The sequence below is a fragment of the Cydia fagiglandana genome, chromosome 11 (assembly GCF_963556715.1).
Source record: "Cydia fagiglandana chromosome 11, ilCydFagi1.1, whole genome shotgun sequence".
Lineage (NCBI taxonomy): Eukaryota > Metazoa > Arthropoda > Insecta > Lepidoptera > Tortricidae > Cydia > Cydia fagiglandana.
Window position 1 is genome coordinate 8,520,260 of NC_085942.1, and position 27,046 is coordinate 8,547,305.

Genomic DNA, 27,046 nt, shown 5'->3' on the forward strand with positions numbered 1-27,046 from the left:
GTAAATTTTTTTGCACGTACCTAATATAATATATTTTTTTCATAAAAAGCACATAAATAATCTACAATACCTAGAGGTATTTTATTAATGTGGCTTCTTTTGCCTTATTTAATGCCTTAGTTTGTATTACCTAAGAATAAGTAGGAACTTTTTTAATAAGTACCTACCAATTTAATTTAGGTGTATCTTGCTTGAGTATCAATTTATATTCAAGTTTCTTTAAAGGGGCCCACTGATTAACAGTCCGCCGGACGGTACCGGCCTGTCAGTTGTTCGGAACTGTCAAAATTTTGTTCTAACTGACAGGCCGGCGGACTGTTAATCAGTCGGTCCCTTAAACCTAAATATGATTTGTAGGTAAGTGAGGTATCACTTACCTAAATCAACAGATCTGACAGTCTGTCCAGGTACCTAGTACGTGATCACGCTAATTAATCAAGAGGATTACTCATTAATCATTACACTGCGTTTAACGCATTTAGAAACTTTACCTCCCAAAATAAGCGCGAATGCAAAATAAGGATGCTGCGTTGCGTCACCTATCAAAGGATGAGTAATGGACCGGACTAATCCGTAGTTCAATGGAACTGGCAAGGTTTATAGAACATGAATGGTGAGGTCATTGTCTGACCTCTGGCGCCAACTACTAAACTATCAATACCATTAAACCCTACTAATACTTTTCCTGTCACAATCACAATATACATTATAGCGTGAACATACCCTTAACCGCAGAAAAACATCCATCTTCCCACAACAAAGAAGCAGTTTTTTTTTTACTATTACAGTGAAACCTGGATAAGTGGGATCTCAAGGGACGAGCAAATTTGTCTCACTTAAAGAGGTTTTCCACTTACACAGGCTCCCAGTTAGCCAGGTACAAATAAATTTCTGTCTCATTTACAGAGGGTTCCATTAATAGAGGTGAGAATAGAGTATATTTCAGTTATAGAGGTGGTTAATAAGGTATTTAGTAATTATATTTAAAAATAAATAAGGTAAAATAATCCTTGACCCTAAATATTTTTTTTAAGTCTGTTTAAATATTTATTTGAATTTATTTTGAATGATTCTCCAAAGGATAGATATTTCAAAATTAAATTAAATTTGATACGGACTTCACTGCGTATTAGAAATTTAATAAATGATTTTTTTTTTCGTGTTACTTTTACTTATCAAAATTTCAGGTTTCGTTTAACTACTTACATAAATTAACTAAATCAAACTTGAAGTTGTTTTGACACAATTAGGCAAATGCGGAATTTGTGGATAGACTAAGAGTTAGTAAGAATACGGAAATTGTTCAATGAAGTCCAAGTTAGAGAGGTCATAGATTGACGTTATCTCAGATACAGAAGTCAATTCCCTATAAAATTCTAAAAAACAATTAGGAAAATGTAATCTTATAAATATAGTCTCAGTAAAAGAGGTAAAATAGACTCTCTGTCTCAGTTATAGAGGTAAATGTGACTATAAAATCACAACAACGAATCCCAGTTATAGAGGTTCGTTTTTTCTCAGTAACAGAGGTAATTCAGTGCTAAAGTGTCGGGACCGCACCATGAGTCCCAGCTATAGAGGTTTTTCACTTATTCAGGTCCCACTTAACCAGGTTTCACTGTATATAAGTAATTTATTTACATACAATATTTATACAGTGGTACAACTAAACGAAATTAATAACTAGCTTAAATCTAAAATAGGCCCCTGAGGCATTGTACCAAGAATGCTGGCGGCATTTCCCCGCTGTATCGCAATACTGATACGTTGTGCGAGGTAGCCACCAGCTCTTCGGTCACCTGTTACGTCAACCAGACGCTTCGCGATTTCTGCGAACGACTTATGCGCGCTGGGACCCCATGGACCTAGAGTTTCAACTCCAAATGGTAACTATTTTGTTATTAACATTTAAGTACTTGAACTTCATTTTTTGCGCTTACGGGTCGCATAATAAGCTAAACTAAGTTCTTTGCGAGAATCTGACAGGTGGCTTATAAAGTTTTAAAAATGTTACACAGACAACCAACCATCTCTCCGACTTTTGTCCAATAAGCACAGTTTATCGAACGACTAATCAAATAAACACTAAACGATAAAAGCGATTTTCAAAATTAATCCTACTTATTTATTTGAAACTTAGTCCCCAATACTATTCAAAATCCAGATAAAGAAGTCGGTTTTGACAAATAAAAGAAAATTAAACGAAGTAAGTACCTTGTTTATTTTAAAATCTGGAACAGTCACTTACGATGCCGCGAGCATCCAGGTTAGTCCGATGACCTAGAAATCTGCACCCTTTACGGAGTCAGTGGTCAACCAGGCACGTGTGTCAGCGAAGTGAGCCGTAGTGTTCGCGGTTGAGTGAAGACGCCATGTGGTACACCGTACACCGGTCGAAAATCAATGGATGCCGGTAGGGGACTGAATGGCGGGGCGACCTAGGAAGGTCGCGTTTGGCTCCCGTAGTACGCGAAGGGTTAGCGCGCATGCGTACCCGAAATACCGGCTTTAGTTTTTTATTTGTCGTAAATAGAACCTTTAGTGGGATTAAGGATTTGGAAATAGATTCAGGCCGCGTAGCCAAGATGCCAATCGCTTACGCTTCGTAGCGATCGAAACGCAACTGTCACTGTCACGCTAATATGGAAGAGTGATAGAGAGACATAATGCTTTTCGTTGTCGAAGCGATAGCGATTGTAACCTTGGCTAGACCGGCTGATATTGGTGGGAGGATACTGAGAGAATTGGCTTATACAGCCATGAAAAACGTTGTCGCCCTGCCTGACACTGTTTGTATAGTCTGCAATAGACTGAAAGGCCTATGAATCGTGCTGTTTTACAACGGATTTCACTTTATTGTAAAGAAGCTATACCTACACAATACAGATATAGACTAGAAATTTGTCTCCGTATTGTGTCTAGTTTTTTAAAGTGCTTTTTAGGTAATTTGGTATACATGTTTGCTATAGATAAGTATAAGAAAATTATTGACATCATTAGTACCTAATTCCATTTGAAATGTGAGTACTCCTATAGGGAAATAAGAGAGAGGGAGCGAAATTGGAGCAAATAATTGACTTTAAATACGAGGTACCTCTTACTGGTAAAGTAAATTATATTAAATAACTTTAAGTACTTTAACTGCTAATAAATAATTTGTCTGCTTTCGTATATTTATATTTTATAACTAGCTCACATATAAAGTAGCCGTCGTGTCGCTCGATATAAAAGTTCAGGTTTTTACACGGAAATCACCCAGAGTTTATTAAACTTTAATCTCTATCAGGAAACAGCCGCCAGTTGAAATCGCGGGCTCTAGGGGTTCAATTCAACTTGTTTCAATCACAGCTCTACAAAGCGACTATATAGCCATTTTTTAGGGTTCCGTACCCAACGTGACCCTATTACTAAGACTCCGCGGTCCGTCTGTCCGTCTGTCTGTCACCAGGCTATAACTCATGAACCGTGGTAGCTAGACAGTTGAAATGTTCACAGGTGATGTATTTCTGTTGCCGCTATAACAACAAATGCTAAAAACAAAATAAAATAAATATTTCAGCGGGGCTCCCATACAACAAACTTGATTTATTGCCATTTTTGGCGTAATGGTACGGAACCCTTCGGGCGCGAGTCCGACTCGCATTTGGCCGGTTTTTTTATTCCCAACAAATATCTGTGCACTCGTGCGACTATGTGTGACATTATAGCGCTCAGACGGATTAACCCAATTTGATCTAGTTGTTTTGTTTTAAAGGTGGTGCGATCGAAAGTGCCTTAGCTATGCTAGTGCTTAGGATAAAATCGGGTCCCAATCTGAATCCTCACTCCTATGGTATGTACCTACAATCGTAGGATACAAACTTAATGCCTTTACGAATTTATTTGCATCAGCTACTTTATACTATAGGTACATATATACTTACAAGAGCTGATTCTTAAATAGGTGTTAATTTAACTCACCAGAGTGCACGGCTATATTTTTTGTCGAAAGTTTTTGCCAAACAATCGAAAATCAAATAAACTTTACGATTTCGTGTTATCAGGGCCAAGTCACGCCCTATCAAAAGCAAAGTCGAATCGCACCCCACAGGCGCTGTTAATTATTATTAAACAACTCTCCCACACCGATGCAATCGGTAACGATGTATTGGAAAATTGAAAGCTATTTCGTCCACTCCAATAGTAATAGGTACTCGTAAATTGCAAAATGCGTTTGTAAATTATGGCGGGCCTGTGTCAGAATGGGGTCAATCGTCTGGCGCCTCTCGCCCACTGTTTTCTTTATTATTAGTTTGTTTTATTGTTAGTCAACGCTAATGAAGCGGTTAGCCGGGGAAACTTAAACAACTAAAAACAACAGTGGAATGTATTCTTGTTTTTATTGAGAGTAAACGGACTAACGGCCCGATTCGAACATTAAGATACGACAAACATTAGCTCTAGAAACGATATGGATTAGATACGTCAGTGTCAAAAGTGACGTTTTTATTTGAAGAAACGGCATTTTTGACACTGACTTATATAATCCATATCGGTTGTAGAACTCTTATTTGACGTATCTTAAAGTTCGAATCGAGCCGTAAGGAATCTCCTCTATCTTAAATATACATATGTACCTATTTTCTTAATCCTATGATTAAGTATCCTGTACCTATACACTGCCTATAATAGTGAATGTATGGTACTGATAAGTACATAAGCTTGACAGAGCTTCTAAGGATGCACAAGAGCTTCTCACCTATAAGTAATCGGCAACACACATGTGACAATTAAATAAAAATTGCAATAAGTACTTTCAATTGTCTTTAAGTGTACTCTTGCTTACATCCCACTTGTACTTACTGGAGATTTATTTTTTAAATTACTAACACTCCGGAGCAATGGAAATGGGAGTGTGGAGTCATGTGGAGTTTTCCTATGAAGTTGATCTGTATTAACCTTGACTAACTAACAAGTAATTTTACGTACCTATTTATCAACTTAAGTATCGACACTTTCTTTAGAAACCGCTGACAAACGCGATACTAATAAAATAAATCTAATAACTGTTATTGATAATAGCCAATTGTTTTGACGCTAGAAAGTTGAGGCCTTTAAAAGTCCGCCTATTTTGCCACTAAAAAACATATTGGCATTCATCATCGTGACATTTTAATGGAAATTCGTAGTAGCAAAAACGTCTGCTTCCACTCGTGGCCACTTAAAGAGATAAGAAGTAAAATGCAGGAGCAAATTAGATACCGTGTCAGCAAGAAGTCAAGAAGTGCTTATTACAGTGGCGTATGTTAATCGTATCGCTTGCAGAGTGCTGTTTGAGAACTAATAATGAGTACCAATTTTTTTGTATGACAGCTCATCAATAGTTGCTATTAGGGTCGAGCCTAAAACTTTTTGTATTATTATTTACGAAATAATCTTCCATGCGATAGTGTATGCAACACACAATATTATCATTGCATTTTACGAATAAAAAAATTATTATTTTGTTGACAATAATATAAATAACGATAAAATTTTAAATAAACATTGAGGATATTTTTTTTTTATAAAGCCTATAAGGTGTCCCACTGCTGGGCAAATGCCTCCCTCCTAGACCTCCACTCCTCCCGATTAAGTGCGATTGAGGATAATACTTTATTTATATATAAAAATAATAATAATAAAGTGTTTTTATATTTTACTTTTATATTCATATTATAAATGACCTAGCCTAAGAAGAAAGATAAATAAAGAAAATAATAATAATATCGTTAGGTTTGAGGATAATATAAAACTAATATGCCGTAGTACTCGTACCAGGAAAATGCTTCCACCCACACTCTTTTTTCAGAATTATTTACTTTCTATATATCTCTTTCGCACTAATATGTCAGTACGAGCGAGATGCATAGAAAGTAAATTACGTTCACGATAGCGTGTATGTCAATGCCAAACTGATGGTAGCCGTAAAGTTAATTTTGGGCGCATTATTGTTGTTACGATTGTCGAAACCAAGTAACACTGGTTCGATTCAGTATTGTTCTCTGTAAGCAATCGGAACACAGCCTGGAACTGCATAAGTGGCTGCGACCGCAAGGACGCTCCGTGTCCCATCCTCTGACAACTCGTTAGAGATTCAACGAGCGAGACGCAACTATATGAAGCACATAAGTGTGTCCTTCTCTCTGCATTTGTCTTGCATAAGTGCGACAAATGACTTTGATAAAAAGCGCACATGGCGTGTATAATGGCGAAGCCGACGGCGCCTTTGTGTAAGCGCCAAGGAAGCGATTCAACATGTTTTAAGGTTTTCCTGACATTGAGACATTTTCATGACATTTGGCTAAGTATGTACCGCTAAACTGCCAAATAGCGACTAGAGTTAGACCACAGACCAAACCCTTCTGTGAGTTAGACCAAGAAAAGTCTGCAGCGATTTTGATTGCCCACGCAGTGCAAGTATTATTTATAAGTCATAATTTGATAGAAGTTTGACGTTTAAAATAACAGTTGCACTGCGTGGGCTATCAAAATCGCTGCAGACTTTTCTTGGTCTAATTCTATCAAATAGACCAAACAAATAAAGGTAGGTACCTACCTATTACGTAAATTTTGTAATTTAACCATTCCAACTAAAGTGTTTGTTAGGTTTCATTCATTTTATATTTTCCTTCAAATAGTGGAATATTGCAATACATACCTAAAACACATGAAACAATCTTGATATGACATGTGAACATATTTATGATGTCATGAGCTGTAAAACAACATATTGGAATTGTGTCCAAGCTGATTCATAACATAAAAAGCACGACATAACGGCAAAAACTAGTCAAGCACGAATCGAGTCGTCTTAGACCTTAGACTTTTTACATTAACGGTTAATCGGTTTCTTTGAAATCTCGATGAATATTAGCAAATGCAGATAATTCACTTTTTTAACAAAACCTACCTCTATTACCTTTGTATTCTCTATTTATGCTACGTACCGGTATGTGAATTTTTATTCATTGACTTTGAACTAAAATAAACCTGCTTGATCAGGTCTCCTAGATATCTAGGAGACCACATATATATGTATGTGTGTGCATAGGTCTACATATATATGTATGTGTGTGTATAGGTCCCATGTAAGTAAAGTCTAGTTGCCGTTTTAGGTATAGACATTTTATCATTCAATATTCAATCGCACGCCGCCGCAGTCAACGACCCGCAGATATAACCAAAGGATGCTGCAATTGTCGGATATGTTTCCGATATTTGGGTCAATATGTAAATATTTATTCTGAGGTCTTGAGACCTAATATGAGACACACGTTGTAGAAAGAAAAAGAAGTATATATATTTTGAAATTAACTTTACATAAATAGGCACATTTGATCTTATATTTCATTGCCCGAGTAAAATTGCCTAAAGTACATAGCATAACAAATATTATTTAACTTAGGTACTACGCCAAAAACATGAATTCAATGATTTTAGGAATCGTCTTGTTATTCAGTAGGTAAGTATTTTTAGTAGGGTTAAATCTCAGATATCGATAGTAGCACTAGGTACCAACACAAACCAATGTCAACCTAACAATAGAGAACTATACTAACACGAGTCATATCCTATGGCAAGAAACCTATAGGATAGGTAGATAAGTAAAGTAAAACTGTAGAAAATAATGACCCATCCATAAAATATGAACAAACACATCGTAACGTTTGGTTAATAGGCACTTTATTTTAATATCCCCTAGTTGTGACGACTGGTTAATATTACTATCCCAATTGTCACGAGCAATTGGAATCGCTGTCTCTCTTCATGTCAGGAGGGCTGTTCTATTTATTTACAAAACTTTTTTTCTCGTTTGTAATCTCTTCTTTTGTAACTTGGCTATCGCCAGGGAGAGGATTAAGGACTTTGCTTTGCTAGCTATCTTGAAGTAAAGGAATTCAGTGCGATGTCCATAAGCTACCTCATCCCGTAGCTACAAGATAATTGTTGAACAAATTCTTGAGTTAGCAATAAGGGATCAATTGCACAAAATATCTACATTATTTATAGAAGTGTCACTCTTTACTGGTTTGTCTATAAGGCACATTGGTCAATACTGACTCAATAGCATCCCTGCAGATAAGTACCTAAACACCCTTCCCTCGCGCGAAAACTCTCAAAACAAGATTCATGTGTGGGTTAACCAAACCCTTCGTCGTAACTTCAAGAAAAAATATGTCTCAAAGTCATTTACCGCAATTGCCGCCGACGCCGACGTGGCAATTCGAAAAATGTAAAGCGAATGCCTGAACCGATTATAATGGTGGGAATACATTAGTCCTCGTGTAGATGTTTGTATCCGATTAAATAAATTCTAGGTTAATAATGCCAATGGCAAATGAGACCAATAAATACAGTGAAGACATTTATTGAAATTGCATAGCGTTTAGTACGGTTCCGAGGATGTTATTATGCTGCTCAATAGAGAACATAAGTCGATACGCATCTAAGTGCACTGTAAAAAGTTAAGTGCTTGTATGTTATTTTATTATGGTTTTTTATTTAAATAATGACGAGACAAAATATGCGTAATCCATGTTGAAGAATTTTTAATGCCAACTATTTAATAGAGTTGTACGATTTTGCCAATTTCTTTCATATGGAAAAAGGAACTTGCTCACTCATTGAGTTCCTAAAAATATACACTATACACAAATACAGTGTGTTTTCTGTAACAGGAGCAATAAATTAAACCGTAGGCTGTACTCCTCAAACTGACCAACATTTGTTCAGCAACTTTTGAAAATAACTCATGGTTTGATTTTTATTACACTTTAAAGTTTATTCTAAGACGCAATGTATTGCAAATTTTGTTATGTTAAAAGCGTGACAAGTAACGTCAAATACACTGATGTCAGCGTACATTGAAGGCAATATGTATTTATTTTGTATGAAAAAGAAGAAGTCTAAAGAATTCATAATTTTTAAAAGTTGCTTAACAAATGTTGGTCAGTTTGAGGAGTACAGCCTTTAGTTTAATTTATTACTCCTGTTACAGGAAGCACCCTGTATATACTACTACAGATTTGGTAAAAATTAAGTGTAAATAAAATATACAGTGGAAATAGATCCCAACTGATAATTACGGTTTATCAAAGGCTTCGAGCTTAATAATCCTCTTTGCATCGGGGTTTAAAAATAGTCGAATTGGATTTCGTTTTTTGCAACCACTGCGGTTAGCGGTGCAAATAGACTGCAATTGCGGTTTGAATTGTTTATTGACGGCTTGATCGACGGATATCCGAACGAGAATCCAGGCTCGTTATAGATAAAGAAAAAAACAATAATAGTACAGCGTGAGAAGACATTATGTATCGTAGCTGAGCTACCGATTAAACCGAAATTGAATTTTCTTTACCTGCCTCTCTATCGCTTGAATATGGAGATTATACTTAATACGACCTATTATGTAAAACGACACAATTATCTATCGAAATAAATCAATTATTTATAAAATCGAAAACATCAACATGGTTATAACGATAACAATTGATTTTTTTCCGTGGTTTATAGCGATTCTGAGTGGTTGATCAATTAGGTCAGGCATCTTTCTAAAGATCTCTGGACAATATTTAGTATTTGTATTTTTATGGACTAGATACAGTACAGGCGTTCCCAGGGCGGCTCTCGTTTGACTCGAAACACGACGCCGGACGTGAACATTAGACTTATAGGTCTAAACACACACGATTATTGTTTTAAACACTGTAGGGATTTAATTTACATTCATAATTACGCACGAGTTCCCACAGAGGAAATTGTAGATAGATATTACAGCTATACCTACCTCGGAGTAATTAACAATGGAGACGCCATGTCTAAAATTTTCGGTACAAGATAGTCTGCCGTTTTTTGCGGGGGAGGGGCACATCAAATGTATAGGTACGTCGTGTCAGATAAACGTCAGTCCATACACATGGTTGACATGTGGTTGACCATTGGCCGCCTATTTTCGACAGAGGGGAACGCCTGTTAATGGCGGCTCCATTGTTAATTACTCCGAGATACCTACGTAAGCTAAAAAAGACAAACTTCGAAAAAATACAAGTGACTTTTAAAAGCTGTCTCTTTCATACCACTTTTCCCTACTTTGGCTTTATGTAACTAAGTTACCGTTCATAAACATTTTTGGTCAAAGATAATTGTAGGTATGTACTAGATTATGTAGTTATTATAAAGGCCTAAATATGAAACATAAAGTTCCTGAATTTTACCAGATTTTTATTCTTTTATTATACTTACTTAGGCATTATCAATTATGTACTCTTATCGTTTCTTACATATTTGGACCGGTTTTTAAGAATGTGTAAATCCTTATTCTATAAAAATATCATACTAAAGAAAATAGTACTTAGTTTACTGTAATAGAGTTCATTAGGTGTAGGTACGCATATCCCACTGATGTTAATCCTATAATTACAGAGAGGCTATTGAAATGAAGAAACGCGCTCCGTTCCCGGGATACATTTTATTTTTATTATATTGCAGACCGAATGTTTTCATCGGCTCCAACAAGTATTAATACCTAATTAATATGCTAAATAAAGATTTTATTACGGCTTTATGTCGATAAGCTTCTACATTACTACTTTTATTATAAGTATTAAGTTTGATGGTCACAGTTTACGTAAAAAACCAAAGTTATACGATCGAAATAGCTTTATAACCCTTGGAATATATTATAGATGTAAATTAGTCTATGTAACTGTATCACAGGAATTGAATAAAAACATCACCGCAGGAGTCGGTCGCTAGGGGGAGGACCCGGGCCCTCCGGCGAGGGCGAGGGTGCCGGGAGATGCAATTTCAACTGCATTCTGTAGATATGGACGGCTGCGGAAGAATAGTCGCGACTTTTTACTCATTTTATCCGTGTTTTAACCGCCGGCTACAATTCTTAAAGCCTCCGCCTCCGTCGACACTTTTTTGGAACGAAAAGCGGCTTAACAATGGGATTGCCGCCGCGCCTCATTCGCTGAAAAATTATCGTTCATTTGTTAAAAGGGAAAAAGAATCATCCGCGTCCCCATTTCTGCTACCCAATTATTTGTCGGGCGAGAGACGCCGACAGATGCCAAGTATTGCAAGCCCTGCGCCTGACACTTGTAGCTTGTGTCTGTGACTTGGCACGTGTCCAATCCGAACGCGACGTTTACTCCGTTACATAGGTACCTACTTGCACAATGCTCGGTAAATGTGAGCAGAATATAAAATTTAATAAGGGAACTAAAATATGATCCCAACTTTCCGACCGGGAAGTAATATCGATAGTGCAGGAGTGCCGTGTTTTCTGCTTAGCGGAGTAGGCAGTAACCTGCAGTTTACGTCACGGGGAAGAAGTAAAATAAAATATATTTGCAAATGCTTTAAGGAAAATATAGCGACGTCCCGTCGCGGGTCACGGGAGTTTGAAAGGCGTCACCTACGTGGATTTCTAATAATCTAAAGGAGGTCACTTTGTTTACTTATTTTTATTTTAATAATGTTGAACACAGCGATTTATTGAGAATTGTGTTTTTTCCTCCTTTTGTGTTTTTATTTGTATTTGTTTCAGTAGTTACTGTTTCTGAGTAGTTTCTGAATGTCTATACCTATTCATAGCGCTTCAATATGGGCTATCTAAGTATTTATTTTATAGAAGTACATATGCCCCGCACAAAGCACTCAAAATAATAAAGGCACGCATGATAGAACAGTCTAGTATAGATAGGCAACTATTATCAAACTTGTCGTTACATTACGACGATGCGCAGTGGAGTGCACTCGAGCCGGCTTCAAACATTTTCGTCGGGCGTCGCGAGCTGTCTCTGATTAAACTCAGTCCGCGCCCGCCGCGCCTGCTTTATTTACCCGCTGAGGTTCATATTTGGGATTCTTTCGAAAATTAAAAACTTTTTTATAAAGCAAAGTAAAAGAGGAGTAAAAGAAATCAACCCTCTTTGTTCGCACGCACATTTTCACCCGGATCAAGGCCTGATGCGTGCACTGTTCTGAATAGCTCCTAATTGCAAATATCAGACTTTAGAACTGTTAAAAGAGTAATCATCTATGTTAAGCTTTTTTTAGCGCATCTAATGGCGTCTGTTGGTAAAGATCTAAACTAATCTATTAAAAATCTTAAGAAGCACTCGACTTGTTTAGAATCAGTTTTGAGGATCCTCGACCGGAGCAACTGAAATAATGTAATCTTACCTCAAATAATAGTTATCTAGATTCGTATCTACCTTCGTAGGTATACTGAAATGGAATCGACACTTAATTATATTTTATGCAAATTATCATGTTGTCGCAGTAAATACTAATTAATTATTCATGCAAACTTAGGCGTCTGATGGCAATGCACACAATAATTTAATAATGGAATATTTAATGGAGGGAAGAGCATAAATTTGGCGGTAGAGAGGCGGCCAGACTGAATTAGATTATGCATTAGACTCGGATCACGCCCTGCAACGCTGCGTACGTTCTCAAACTAACATGCGTGTGTAACGATGTGTAATGCTTTCATAGGAGAAACAATCACCTACGTCTACTTATTGATGACTCCGTGATCATATCAGCTCCTATACCCTTTATATTGATATGATTTGTCAGGTTCAGGAGTCGAGATGTGTGTTTTTTCTCCGTTTTTACGTATATCGAATATTATTGCACTTTCTTAATTTAAATACTCAAAGTTTTGAAGAGGTATGATGAAATTTATAAACAACCTACACAGTTATACATGTACAATAAAGATAAATCTTTCTCTATCTCTTGCAGGGTAAATATTCTTAATGGACGTTTCTTGGCTCTTTGTGTCGTAGGACTCGACTCATCACTATAAACTTGGATAGATACAAATCCCGAATGGAATGTGAATATTCATGACAAGGAGCGACTAGGTCCCCCGTTTCTAAAGACTTTAGAATAATAACTTGATAGATCTCCCAAGTTTCTTAGGTACCTTGTTCAAAACAATAGGTTGCTAAGTTTCTTGTTGCGGCCCGCTATGAAGGGTTGACAAACAATGGACAAAGTTTGGAGTCCGCTGTCCGCCGCGTCCTAGACAGCGTAATGGGTCTCTTGAGACAACGCGCGTCAGCGACATAGTGAAATAAAATAAACCATACCGTGGTAATGTTATTTGTCCTCCTTTTACCTTGAGTATAACAACAAATACACATACCACATAATACGAAAAAAATACTTAATATTCGTTTTCATGGGAAAAATATGTCGCATTACGCGTGCGACTTCAAATTTAAAACCGCCGACTGATTCAATTTTGGGTATTTGCGAAGGGGAGGGTCCTTTCGGAAAGATTTGTACCTACCTACTTTAAGGCGCCGGCGAATCTTACCTTTTTCCTGTTTTTAGCAATTGTAAATTAGTTAACAGACGCGTCTGCTAACACAAGAGCTTTCTCGCGGAAGCTATATTGTCACCATTTCCACTAAATCGGATACGTTAACCCAAAAGCTAAAGCCAATCGAACAAAACACATTTTGAATTGTAAAGAAAACCGATAACGTATCGACAACGATATCGACTGCTCGACCGCGACATAAAACTTTTATCTCATTTCCCGCCATATATTTCATATCGAGGATTTTTTGTGAACCTCGTTTGTGCTCCCCCAGCGATCAGAAGTTATTCCCAATGCTTACCGAAGCAGCAAAACTCTGTGTAGTGACATACAACACTTTAAGCCCCGCATTCACACTCCTACCTTGTAGGCCACCTCGTAGTCCGCCTCGTTGGGTAGGATTGTGTATGGGGGTTGCGGACTACGAAGCGTCCTACAAACGGCTAAACGGTAGGACGGCTCGTAGTCCGCAACCCCCATACACAATCCTACCCGCGGACTACGAGGCGGCCTACAAGGTAGGAGTGTGAATGCGGGGCTTTAGACTGCTTCATCAGAGCGTATAACTCGCCTGATTCCAGAAGCAAATGTAATAACACTTCAGCCGTTTCACGAGAGGGATAAAGTCTTTTCCACCCTTCAAGTTTTTCCCTATACACAGGTCTGTACTTAGCTATGGAGTACTCTCATTACCGGCCTTCCCCTAATGTTACAGGGCAATACCACAAAACCCGTATATAACGTGTAAGTATCAAGACTGATTGTGCCCGCTTGCCTAGGGTTAAGAGATAATATGTCAAGATTTTTCCTGACGTTTGAGGAATGCTCATCTTTTGTTAGGGTACATAGGAATGCCTACTTACAGATATAGATACCTACGACTCCTACGAGTATCTAAGTACAGATCATCTATATGTAAATTATCGGCAATTTATCAGGAAATACCAATAGGTAGGAGGTCATTTTCATGTTTTTGAACATGTAAGTAATATTTATGGCTTTCAGTAGACGTAGGTGAATCTAACGTTGCTAAGTTAATCGCAACATTCGGGATCATTTCGTCATATATTGTTTCTTTACAAGTCGCGTGCTACTTTAACAAAACTGTTTGATTTTTACGAAAAACAAGACTTTTATAAGCCATACCTTACCTATCCGTACCTGCTAACAGTGTTAACCCTAGTTAAGGCCCCTTATCCATCAAAGTAAAGACGCGGTTGATCTCGTGTACAAAATTACTTTCTTCCTTTGTTCCTGATGGAACTATTGGGGCTGTAATCAACTCCGGCGCTAATGCATGAGGGGCGGGGGGGGGGGGGGGCAGTTTGTTGCCTATTCACGGGATTTGATGAAGCGGTCGCCTTTTAACTTTCACATTTCACCGGAAACTTGTATGAAACTGAGAATGCTGTTACGAGCTTTTTGTTAGGGGAGGACGGGGAGGTGGATCAAACGAAGGCGAATGATATGTGTCCATAAAAAGCTATTAATTGTACCCCTATGATTCGCGAAAATAAAATAACCTTAAGAATTCGGAAATTTACAAACTTCCGTTTTGTTCACGTTGGCACGACACGCTGGTACTTATTGAATGGACTCTCCCCAATAATCGACATGTTTAGACCCAGTATTCGACACTTTGCTGACAACTTTATTGCTATGACATTATGTTTGATAATGTCGATTAAGTATTGGAGCTGTGTCAGGCACTGCCTCTACTTTAGGTACCTAATGAAGTTACTAGCTTAAAACACTACCTATTTGAAAATTTAAATATAGCGAATTATATGTTTTAAATTAAAAGCAGGTAGAGGTAGGTACCTAATTATTCGTATGACAATACAGTGTCTAACAACAATCGCTCATTCAAGTCACACACTGAACTAGATACTATTAATATTCAACAAACAAGTATAACAAGTGTTCAAAGCATGGGAACGTCTGGTTATAACGATCTATTTATAAGATAACAGTAGCTTAACTACTAGAGACCTTTCGGGGCTTCAAATGTATATTCCCATCGGTTACGCAAGGATGGCGAGTCGACATCTCGAAGAAGCTGGTTCGAAAGACCCATCGAACCGAAGATATATCGAAATCTGATCTGAAAATGTATGGTTCTCTGTATGAATTTTAAACAGTATTTTATATATTGTGCTTGAATAAGTTCAATTTAATTAAAGTTTATATAGTGTCAGCGTAAGTTAAAAGGCAGTTTATTATTATTTGGCATCACGAGCAACCCTTACTAACGACGAGTAACTTAATCGTAAGCGTTCGTCAGAGGGGTTACCGCGAAAACCGAAATTCGCAAATTGCGGGGATCTTTCTCTTTTACTCCTACGAAGGCGTAATAAGAGTGATGGAGAAAAATGTCCGCAATTTGCGAACTTCGATTTTCGCAATTATAGCAGAGCTGGCGGCCTAGCTAAGGTGACGATCGCTTGCGCTTCGCCATCGAATCGCTTTGTGTCTCTCTATCACTCTTCCATATTATTTTGACAATGAGAGTTGCGTTTCGTTCGCTACGTAGCGTTAGCTATTGGCATGTTGTCTACGGGGCCTGACTCGCCCTCGGTAACCTATTGCAACAACGTCTCTTGTCTACTAAACCTACTACACATCGACGTTTTGATGAATGAGCCGTCGACTCCGCACTTCTGTCTGTCTGTCACGGCGTTTGGCTTAGTTTCCCATCACTTGCACAATCCAGTCCAATATGATCTCTGAATACACAATTTTAATACTGATGTAGAGGTCATATTTATACTGGGTATTCTGGCAAGTGCTTGATTAAGAGAATGGCAGGGCTTCTGGATTGGGCTGTTAGAGTTTTTTTCTCACCGTCGCTTCGTTACGTGAGTTAGGTGTTGTGACTGTGACTGAATGATAGCTTAATTGAAATAGAGCTTTTTAAATGTATGTTTCACGTTCGATTAACGTTTTCTTTTGTTAATTATCAACCTTAATGAGATTAAGAACAACCTTGCAAGGTTCCCACAATTACAAAGCAGAAGAAGCCGCGAAAAAACTTAGTAATTGATATTTTAAGTCATTGAACCGTGCGTACGTGTCAGTAGCCAATTGAGCGGTGCCATCGCTCCATCATGATCGTTTAGGTTCAGCAATTGTGCCCCTATTGTCCCCCATATTCGTCAACATTGCGTGCTGCAAAGTAAAATGGAAGTTTCCATTTATTCCTTGCAGGAATATTTTTAGGTGAATCGAGAAAAACATTCAACAAGTCACGGAACTTCACCATCAAGACTACCACTAACGATTTACTGATATCATACAAGTTATTTTTACCATGTTTAATTTAGGCATTATTTTATATAGGTATAGCCTAAACTCTCTCGTGCTTGAGAGAAGGCCTGTGCTCAGCAGTGGGACGTATATAGGCAAATTTTTTTTTATATACTTAGGTATGGGGCCGTTACGTGCTACACAAATCTTAAATACCTCTATCAAGATAATTCTTAATCATAATCATATTTCTTTACCATGTTGTATCTACATAATAGGTATGTGTGCCTAAAGGTTAACAAATAGTATGCACGATAATATAAAAATCCTAAGTAAAAGGTTTCCCCGCGACCCTAATATAAGTACATATTTCCAAATATACCAACTGCCGTATTCGAACTTCAAGATATTCACAAGAGACGACACGTACTAGATCCATTCTAATTCTAGATACGTTATAGTTTAGATATCAACTATATAGTTCTCTTTTGCAGCGCAATTCGGGCAACCAATGTCACTTTTACGTTAGAAAGAGTAAGATATCTATTAGATGTGAATTGGATCTCTAAGTAATATCCTGTGGAAATCGTTCAAGACTATCTCCAGAATCGCGCAAATGTCAAATTTGACAGGTTAGATCTTAAGCATATCGTTATCGTATCTTGGTGATGTTTAAAAGATGTCTAATAGATGTCTATTTCAAAACCCGAATCGGGCCCCAAGTCTCTGCTACATAATATTACTTACACAATAAAGCCAAACAATACAGTGGATTTCAAAACCTCTCTAAACAGTTTCTCTCTGCAAATATCCAGAAAAATATCGCAAGAGGAAAGGATTTCATTTTCGTGGCATTATTGGATACTCGAATCCTTGTCGGGGATATTGCGAACCCGTTTGTTGTAGTTGTCAACGTCCTTGGCTTCCTATTGGCCCGTGAAATTAGATAAGAGGTCCTTGCCACGCTACACGAGGCATTGGTTCCTAACTGGTCTGGTAGGTGCTTTTATTGGGGCGAATTAGATTTTACACTTCATCGGTATTGCAAATAGGAGGGTTAATTTGGGTGACCTAGCAAGAGTTTGATGTACGAACAACTATGTAGTAGAGGTCAGACCGTTGTAAATTTTATTAGATATATGCTGACTCAGGGTTTCATTTGTTGGCTTTATGTCGGCATACAGAAAGGTTCACTTTGTAGGGTTTCTTTTTTGTACCCCTACTACTGCAAATGCAAAAGGGTATTGGATACCTACCATAAATTTGATTGTTAAAGATAACCTTCCATGGAATTCAATATAAAACACTTTATTTCTCCGTAGCTTCTTCACTTAACACGCCGATCATCTCGGAATATATGGGTACATTAACATTGCAAATTTCTTAAATGGATCACGTACTCGGTGCGTACATCGATACTTTTGCGGGGAATGAAGCGCCTTCTCTTCTATGGCATAAAAGGGATGGAGATGGCAATGATACGGGGTTGAAATTTGTAAGGGTTATAAAAGACAGATAATTTTTTTAACTACTTAAATATTATTAATTGATGTAATTTAGCTTTCATAATTAATGTATGATGTTTAGAATAAAAACAAGATATTTATATAAAATAATAAAAATACTATAATACAAACCAATTAATAGTATACCTACGAATTATGAACCTAGTAATAGTATAATTATACATCTTGTGTCGATGGTTTCAGACTGTGTGGGACGAGTGTGGTAATACTAATGATTAGAATTACATTTCTCGAGTAATATATATATTACATTTCTGATTGTCAGTAATTTTCCTTTTTTGTCTGTTTGAAAGTCTGGATGTAAATAGATAATGCAAGCATATTCATTATCATATATTACTCGTCGTTGCCTATTTTTCTCCACCCCACCCTGTATAGGAGTGCTGGATCCATCGGGGTGACGTGACAGCCACTCCACCGCCGATGCTCGAGCAGCACTCTCGTCTCGTCCGCGTCTGCCTGACAGTGACATGCTTGAGGAACGTGAATTTGCGATTTGCTGAGATTCCCCTTTACGGCCGTAGTATTCAATTATGTACCTAAATAAAATTATTTTTCACGAGCAGTCACAGAACTAATAGATAGTGAGCAGTCTTGTGAGACTATTTCGAACAATTTTAATAGAAATTATACCTAATTTCTACAATTGCCAGTATCCAGTATGTATTGCGATGGAAAATAATATTCGTAATCAAATTGTTTCGATGACACCACCCCTAAAGTTAAATAGTCCAATAAACCTTCTCAAATGACTTGACGACGACGCAAATTTTAGAGATATTCTTGAGACATGGAAAATTAAAAGTATAAGAAGGTATAGGTACATATCTATCTCTTTATTAATACGCTATTTGGGATTGACATCCCTACAATTTGAAAGGGGCACGATGCTAACAAAAATAATTTTGTATTGCACCCTAGAAACCGAATGGGCAAAAATTCTAAAAAAGGGTAATATTTTTCAGTTTGCCTTGGCAAATTATCCTCCATTGGGAATTAACACTGCAATAGCAATCCGCAGTCGGAGAAGCGAAGGGATTGGCTATATGACTCCAGGGTGTAAATAGGGCTTAAAAATCACTTGAATTGCGCCATTTCTCCGGCACCCTCTTTAAAGCGGAGATCGGGGAGATTGCCAACCTCATAGACGAAATCCATTTTCATTTAAGTAGAAATTCAAGTGGATTCAAGCTGTGACGGTACGGTATTACCGTTCCGTACAAATCTATATATACATATAATATTAATATGGTTTTATTTATATAATCAATTATGTGTTGCATGAATTCATGATGTATTGATTTATTACAGAAATCACTCACTATTCATCAAATTAATACTATTTTAAAAATTAAATAAAACATAATACAAAACATGTCGATACTCGGTCGCGCAGTCAAATTGCACCATATTAACCGCAGACCAATCATAAGCCAGGAAGCTTAGCGCATGATTTGTGGCCATATAAGGTAATAAAAGTGCGAGCGCAGGACGCATGGCCATACAAGGTAGTAAAAGCGTGTTAGGGAGTTAAAGTACTGTCACTAAATTAGGGTGAGTAAATTACGACAGCTCTAAAAGCTAACAACCGTGGGGAATATTATTGATATCTATAGACATACATGACGATAAAGGAAAAATACTTAGAACAAAATATAATATAATCAAGAGATAGTTAAAAATCAATAGAAGTCAACATATTTTGATACAAAAGTTGCACCATAGTTTGCTAGTCGGTTTGTAGCAATGAGGAACGCGGCGTGAGTTTGTTCTGCGCAGGCGCGAGCCACATAGGTTGACAAAAAGCAGTTGCGCGGGAGCCTCGGGGCATTCGTTGTCTGACTTTCGTAAGAGTACGTTCGAAGTTTGTCAGTGGACGGAGTGATTTACTAGAAGAAGTTATTAAAAGGAGCTTGAAATAGACAGCGTCAGATAATAGAAAATCTAGGACATCTAAACACAAGCTAAGTACAGTGCCTTTATCATTTGAGTGCGTAATTACTTGAAGCTTTTTCTCAGTGCCGGTTTTGTTTTATTTGTTTGTTCGGATTACGTACGCGTGCATAACTAACAAATAATAATCCTAGTTTACCGCTTAAAGCACAATAACACATTAAAAACATAAAACCTACCTATAATGTTCTCTACAGCCAGCGTCGCTACAGTTTGTTTTAATTTACGAAGATTTCTCACTAACAAATAAATAGCTTCCATTCGCGGCGAGGAGACATAAGATGGCTGCCGTGCGGGATGATCGCGCGAGTGTGTACGTGGCGATAGATTTTTTATTTAGCTTTATTTATCTAATAATACGTGCGTCAGTGTTTTATTAATTGTTTCCATAATTATAAAGTACAAACACGATGTTTTCCTAGAGTATTTTAATAACACAAAGTAATTTGGAATGATATTGACTACGTTTTGTTTTATTAATACTTAACTTATCAGGATTAACTTACGTCAGTGATAGGTCCTATATTTATTGAAAGGGATGGTATTCTGTACCAACGCTTGCGTATTTATGAGAATAGTGTTTACTTGTTAAAATACCTATCAGTGATATATTTTTATATGAAGATTACGATGTGAGAGTAAATGAAGTATAAAGATCCCTACATAGAAAAAGGGAACGTTCATGTTTCATGCCGCAATGCGACGCAAGTACCTACCTACATATTATGAATAGAAGTTGAACTAAATTAGTTTGATACTTACTGAACCTAATTATATTGAAAATTGATGTTTGGTGGAAGAAAAAGAAATACTTAATGTGGGGGAGGCTATGTTTACAAGCCATTATTTTTATGAAGTTAAAATGATTTTATTGAATTAGTAGTGCGATATTGGTAATTATGGCTCAAAGGTGGAAATATTTACGACTTATATTATTTATCTGTTCTCGATTTAATAGACATCGATACACTACCTATTGAAATTATTTACATAAAATAAATATTACTATCGACATTCCTAAATACTTATTGACATATTGAAGTATCAGATTCCTATTGATGGCATGAAGTAGATACGATCTATTTTATTACATTATAGTTGATAAACAAATTGTTCAGGTGAACATTTTATGGTTAATTTGCACTAGATATGAGCGCCGATAGACATTTAGCCGGCGGCGGCGCGCCGGTCAAAATCGGTCGGCGGCGGCGGCGAATCGGCGGCGTGGCCTTGAAACACTTTTGATTAATGAAAAAAGAATTCAAACCAAAATTTTACCGAAAAAACATGTTTTTGCTGTAAGAAAGTTATAAAATAAGTGCATTTTTATTTGACAAGCAAAATTTATCGAATAAAGGTACGAAATAAGTTTTGTCTAACATAAACGGTATCTCACAGTCAGAGGGCGGTCTTGATCTTGGCGAGGCCCTGGCTGGAAGATCTTTGCGAAGCCCTTATCTTTTGTGCTAAGTAAAAAGTAGCGGATTGACTGTATCAGGGAAACATCTAGTCGACATTCCAAAGAGTCGAAGTGAGGAAAATTCAAGCTCCGTCATTAGCCAATATCGACCCAACAAACCGATTTATGTCAAAAAGTGAGGGCTAAGGCCGAGCTCCACCTAACACCGAAAACCTGATTCCGACGTCTTCCCATGCGAGGCCAGAGCCTGAGCTGCAGGTAAGCATACAGCTTAGAATCGAACGCCAAGTATGAGCTTGGCTGACGGCCGAATGCCCGGAGCGCCGATTACGGCGCGCTTCTATGCGAGGTCGAAGGCTTGCTGCAAGAGAGTAGAGCTTGGAATTGAAATATTGGTCCAGTCCGAAGGCCGATAAAGACCGAGGCCATAGTGTTAAAGACCTGGAGCTTTCCTGCAGGTGCATTCGTGCGAGGCCAAAGGCCGTGCTGCAGTGGAGCTAAGATCGGAGAAGAACCAATGACCAGGCATTTTAAAAGCGAGGCCGAATGTTAAGCTCCAAACAGGGCCGATAACTTACGAGGTCCCGATAGCGTCTTCTATGCTAGCGATGCGGGGCCAAAGATTGGGCTGCAAGAGAGCAAAGCTTGAAATTTGGACAATGGCCAAGCTTAAATGAGTCATTTCCGATGCCCTTCCGTGCGAAGCCAACGGCCGGACTTATGGGCGTGAAAACGCTTAATATCTGAAATTAACCCCTTTTTAAACCTTTTAAAGACATTCAAACAATGTTTGCAATGATTAAATTCGCGGTGAATGACGGATGAGCTAGCCAGCTGGCAAAATTAGTTCGGTGCCCGTTCGTTGTCGTTGTTCGTTGCGTAAATTTCGTTGCCCTAACACTAGTGGCACGGCGCGATTACTAAACAGAAAAGTTTGAATTTACCATCAATGTTTTTGTATTATATGGACTTAAAATACCTTTTGAATGTCTATAAGCAGTATAAGCTATTCAGACTGGTGCCGTTAAAGATCTAAACTAGATAAAATATATATTATCTGATTCTGAAAGTAGTAGTATCTAACAAGGTCACGCCGATGCCACGCCGATAGCGCAGCGTCGGCGGCGGCGGCGCGAAAATTTTGTCGGCGGCGGCGGCGCGCCGGCGCGGCGCTCATATCTAATTTGCACTAACTGATCGCAACGTAAAGTTAGGAGTCGTACTGTATACTTGGAACGCAGTCGATTCACGCAACTTAAACCTAATGAATTGTATTCCTGACTAAGGTCATGATTATAAAATAGGCCAAGGCCTATCACATTTACTATATTATATTTAAAGGTTTAATTATCTATGGATCTGCCATCTAATATAGTTTACAGCTTATGGGATGGGTTTATGGGTTCAGTATTCTTAGCTTAGTGTGAAAAGAAGTAGGTAGAGTGGCTGACGGAATACTTTACGTTTCTTTTCCTCAGATACCACTTAGGGTTTGTGAAACGTATCTAGCCTTTCGCTGAGTCTTAAACTCCTAGGAATAGGGAGGTAGGGGAAGGAAGCCCAATCGACGGGATCAACCACAGGGATTGGTTCAGGATGACTCCAAACCCCATCAAGCATTGAGGTTGCATCTAGAATAGCATTCAGATGTTGTTAGGTTGTAAATATAAAGTTTCCCTTAAGTAGTGACTTAAAGGGCTTATCCCAGGAAAAATGCTCCTCAATGTTATCCGGAGTCCAATAGGAGTAGGGGATTTTTACCAAAAAAATATTTTTATTTATTTATATATTCTACTATTCACTCCACTGAATATAGATGGACTGTGAGTACTTCAGCGAGGCAGAACTTCTCATTGCTACTCACTAGTATCCAGAAATCTCATTATCAATTGCAAGCAGTATTACAATATTTACAATACTTTAATTCTAAAATAAATTATCATTGTGTTTGTTATCTTACCTTTATTAAAATATGTTCTTTAGTACATTGCATTTCTCATTTACCTACTTTTGACAGTAACCTTTCTTATTATGCTACTGTTTGATTTTCTACGAGTTAATATCAAATTATTACTGTGCTCTTCATTTAGCTAGGTTAGTTTCTGGGTTTATAGATTTGTGACTCTCCTCTTTGTAAAAGAACCAGAGGTTATTACGTACAGCTACGGGGTCCTACCATTTCCTAGACGATCACATCACTTTTCGGGCCAAAAGTTTCAAATGCAAGACAGAGACAAATTATATTCTTAGGTAAAGTAGGTTTGCTTTGAGGGTTGTTTTAGATATATGGGTTAGGAGGGTTAGAGTGTAGTGTATTATAGGGAGAGTCATTCTTGACCGTTACAATTTGGTGCCGTGACCAGGATAAATTTAGCTTCACCAGGATAAAACCAGCTTCACTGTGTATTTATGTGAGTAATTCGTTAATTGAGTCTGTCTTGCTAGTGGCATGCGAGTGCCACAATTTGTTGCCGTGTTATGGATGCAAGGAGTTGAGAGTTACATGTTTATTATGTTAAATTATAATCTTTAATTTTCAGTTTATCGTAATTACTTGTTGTGTGTATAAATGTGGGTCAAAACTTTACTGAAAGGGGGGGCACGTGAAAGAGCGGCGAATTTGACGAATGAAGTTGCAATATATAAACGGGATTTATTTGTGTTGTTTTTACTCTTATTGTTCTATGTTATTTACTTTTGTTATATTTAATTATGTTTTTCTTTAATTTGTTTCTTCTTTTAAAGCGTAGGAAAGATAGAAGCCTATCAGGCATGATTCAAGGCAAACTGTGAGTAATGTCAAGAACTGAAACTAGCATTACAATTGTTTCGAAGAGTATAAGAGATGATTGGATTGGTAAGACTAGATGAAGAAAGAGTTGTATAGTATTTTTTTAATATCATAAAAAGGTATGTGCGCATGTTAGAAATAATTTCAATTTGATTTGTAACTTTGTGTGTTAATTTGTTTTTCTACAGGGTTAATATTGCTATATTAAAGTAAATTAGATTCTTTTCGTGGTTTATATTGCTGCATAATCGACGTGTTTTAAATTTCAACTAACGGTAAATTATTTGATGGAAAGGTTTCTGTATAATTGTTTTCGGTACATTTCTTGGACAAAAACAAAAGTTTTATTTAAAACATAGGATTCCATATCTAGGAGTTTTTACCTTCAATTTTCTAAAGTATAGTTCGGTTCAATAAACCTTTTAGTAACTTTATTAGTTTATTCATACTTTAATATTATATTGCTTTCGTTTGCTCATATAATCGTAATTTGTTAAAATAGGAAAATATAATTTGTCAAATTTCAACTCAATCTTACTGTCAGCAAGGAGTAGTAGTGGTAAGTACATATAGTAGTGGACCAGTAGAATCTTTACAAAATACGTTGATGTTAATATTAAAACAAAAATAATACTTGCGTTCTACATAAATGCTTATATGATACTTAAACCATAATCGAATTTAAACTATCTTGGGCCATAATAACATTTAACTTAAATTAATATGTTCATTTTAATTAATTAGTTTCTGATATTTAAAGTATAGTTCTAATCAAATTCCAATATATCATAGTTAGTTTTAATTGTAGGTATGTTTGTATGTATGTAATAAAATGCACAGGCTTTAGGAATTACAGAATTTCATCAAATTATTGGAATAACATTAAATATAGCTAAAGGATAAAGAAAGTAAAGTATTTCAGTCTATTAACCTTCTCAGTTTAGCGAATGATTTGAAAAACGTAGTTCATATTTAAACCAAATATTCGACAGCTGTAGTTAAGTCTAATTCGCAGGGGCCATGTATGCAAGTGTTTATAAATATTTCTAATAAATTAGCTTTTCTCAAAGTTCAGTTGTAGTGTAGGTGGACGTATGTATGTTGTTATCATATATTCTTTTAACTAACAGATGAGATTTGTATGTCAAAAATAAGTGTAACGAAAAGTTTCAATAAGTTCCACTTTACGAATCAACAGGTTTCAATAGTTATTACTGATGTCAATGTCATAATACTTGCAATGCTAGTGGAGTACTTCAGTTGGAAAAATAAAGGATAACATTTAAAAGATCTACATTTTATAGATATTTATATGAATAGGGTATACAAATCAATATTGCTTGGTAGATTTACAATAACGGTTTATAAAATAAAAACATCATAATGCTGTCAATCCAAGTCTATTTATAATGAACAGGTTTTGCTGAAACAGAAGAGCTACCTCTACAGTAAAATATGTACGGGAAGGAACTATTAAGCAAGTTCAACTTATTACAAGAGGAATCGAAGAGAGAGAGAGAGAGAGAGAGAGAGAGAGAGAGAGAGCGGTTTGTAGTCAAGTTAAGGGAATTAGTAGCCGGTTGATTGTAAGTAGAACATCAGATTCTTATCGTAGTTAGAATACTAAATTTAAGTGGCATAACGCGTAATGATTTTCATTATAGTAGTTTTAGTTAAGGCAATTTGGCGTAAATTTCAAAATATTTGGCGTAATTTATTTAGCGTTCATTTTAAAGCATATAAGACGTAATCTACTATAGTTGGAGTAGCGTGGGGTTGGTTGTTGGTGGTTGTGGATTGCTCATGCGTGTGTGGGGCTGAGGCTTTCTGTTAAACGGCAAGTCTTGGTTTCGTATGTGTAAGGGTTGGTTCATGGCTGTCGGGGATCAATTCTTGCGTTGCTCTGGCTATATGAATATTCAGCGTAATTATATTAGCATGTTACATTCAATTTGTTTTGCAATAAGTGTAAGCGTAAACGTAAGCATCAAGCGTAAATTACAAATTATTGTAGCGTAGCAAATGCGCAAAGTATATTTTGGTAAAAACCTTATAATGGGACAATTAGTACTGTCAATGTTCAAATGTGATCTGCAATTTTGTATGAAACTGTATGGAAAAGCGAGTGAGGAATGATGAAAGATGATTGTATGAAAAAAGATATAGTATGTTTATGAATCAGTTGATGAATGTTATGTGTTGATAAAAGGAGATGAATGAATGAGTGGAAGTATGTTTGTGTATGATTGAGTTTCTTAAAAGTTGCTTATCTTGGAATATTGACAACAGTTATTGTTATTTGCAAACGGGGAAAGGGGAACAATAATGTGTTATCAAAAGAATATAGGTGTTAGGTTAAAGTCATACCTTTTATAGGTAAATTCTTTTTGATAACACAATACTCAACAAGAAGCTATCACTAATCTACGGTTACACCTCTATGAACGCGTGGGATTGCAGAAGTAGTGTTTTGATATAGTTTGCCTAAGCCTGTCTGGGGGGATCGGGAGCGCGTGTCTACATACAAGCGCGTGGAAAAAAAAACAACTATGCGTTTGTTGTATGTCCGATGCAGTCCTATCTATTGAGAGTACAGTGTGCATCTGATTGAGGGTCTTGGATTATGCTAATTAACGATAAAGAATTATTGCATAACGAATTTGAGAGTTGGAATATTACAATGTAGATTAGAATGGCGCTTTAGCCAATATAAACAGTATGTTTATATTTGTAAGTTAATG

General features: G+C 36.9%; 1 protein-coding gene across 2 annotated transcripts in view; it reads right to left on the bottom strand.

Moving 5' to 3' along the window:
- Window positions 1–27,046, bottom strand: part of LOC134668867 (breast cancer anti-estrogen resistance protein 1) — a 146,826-nt gene that overhangs the window by 42,027 nt on the left and 77,753 nt on the right. The window lies entirely within an intron of this gene.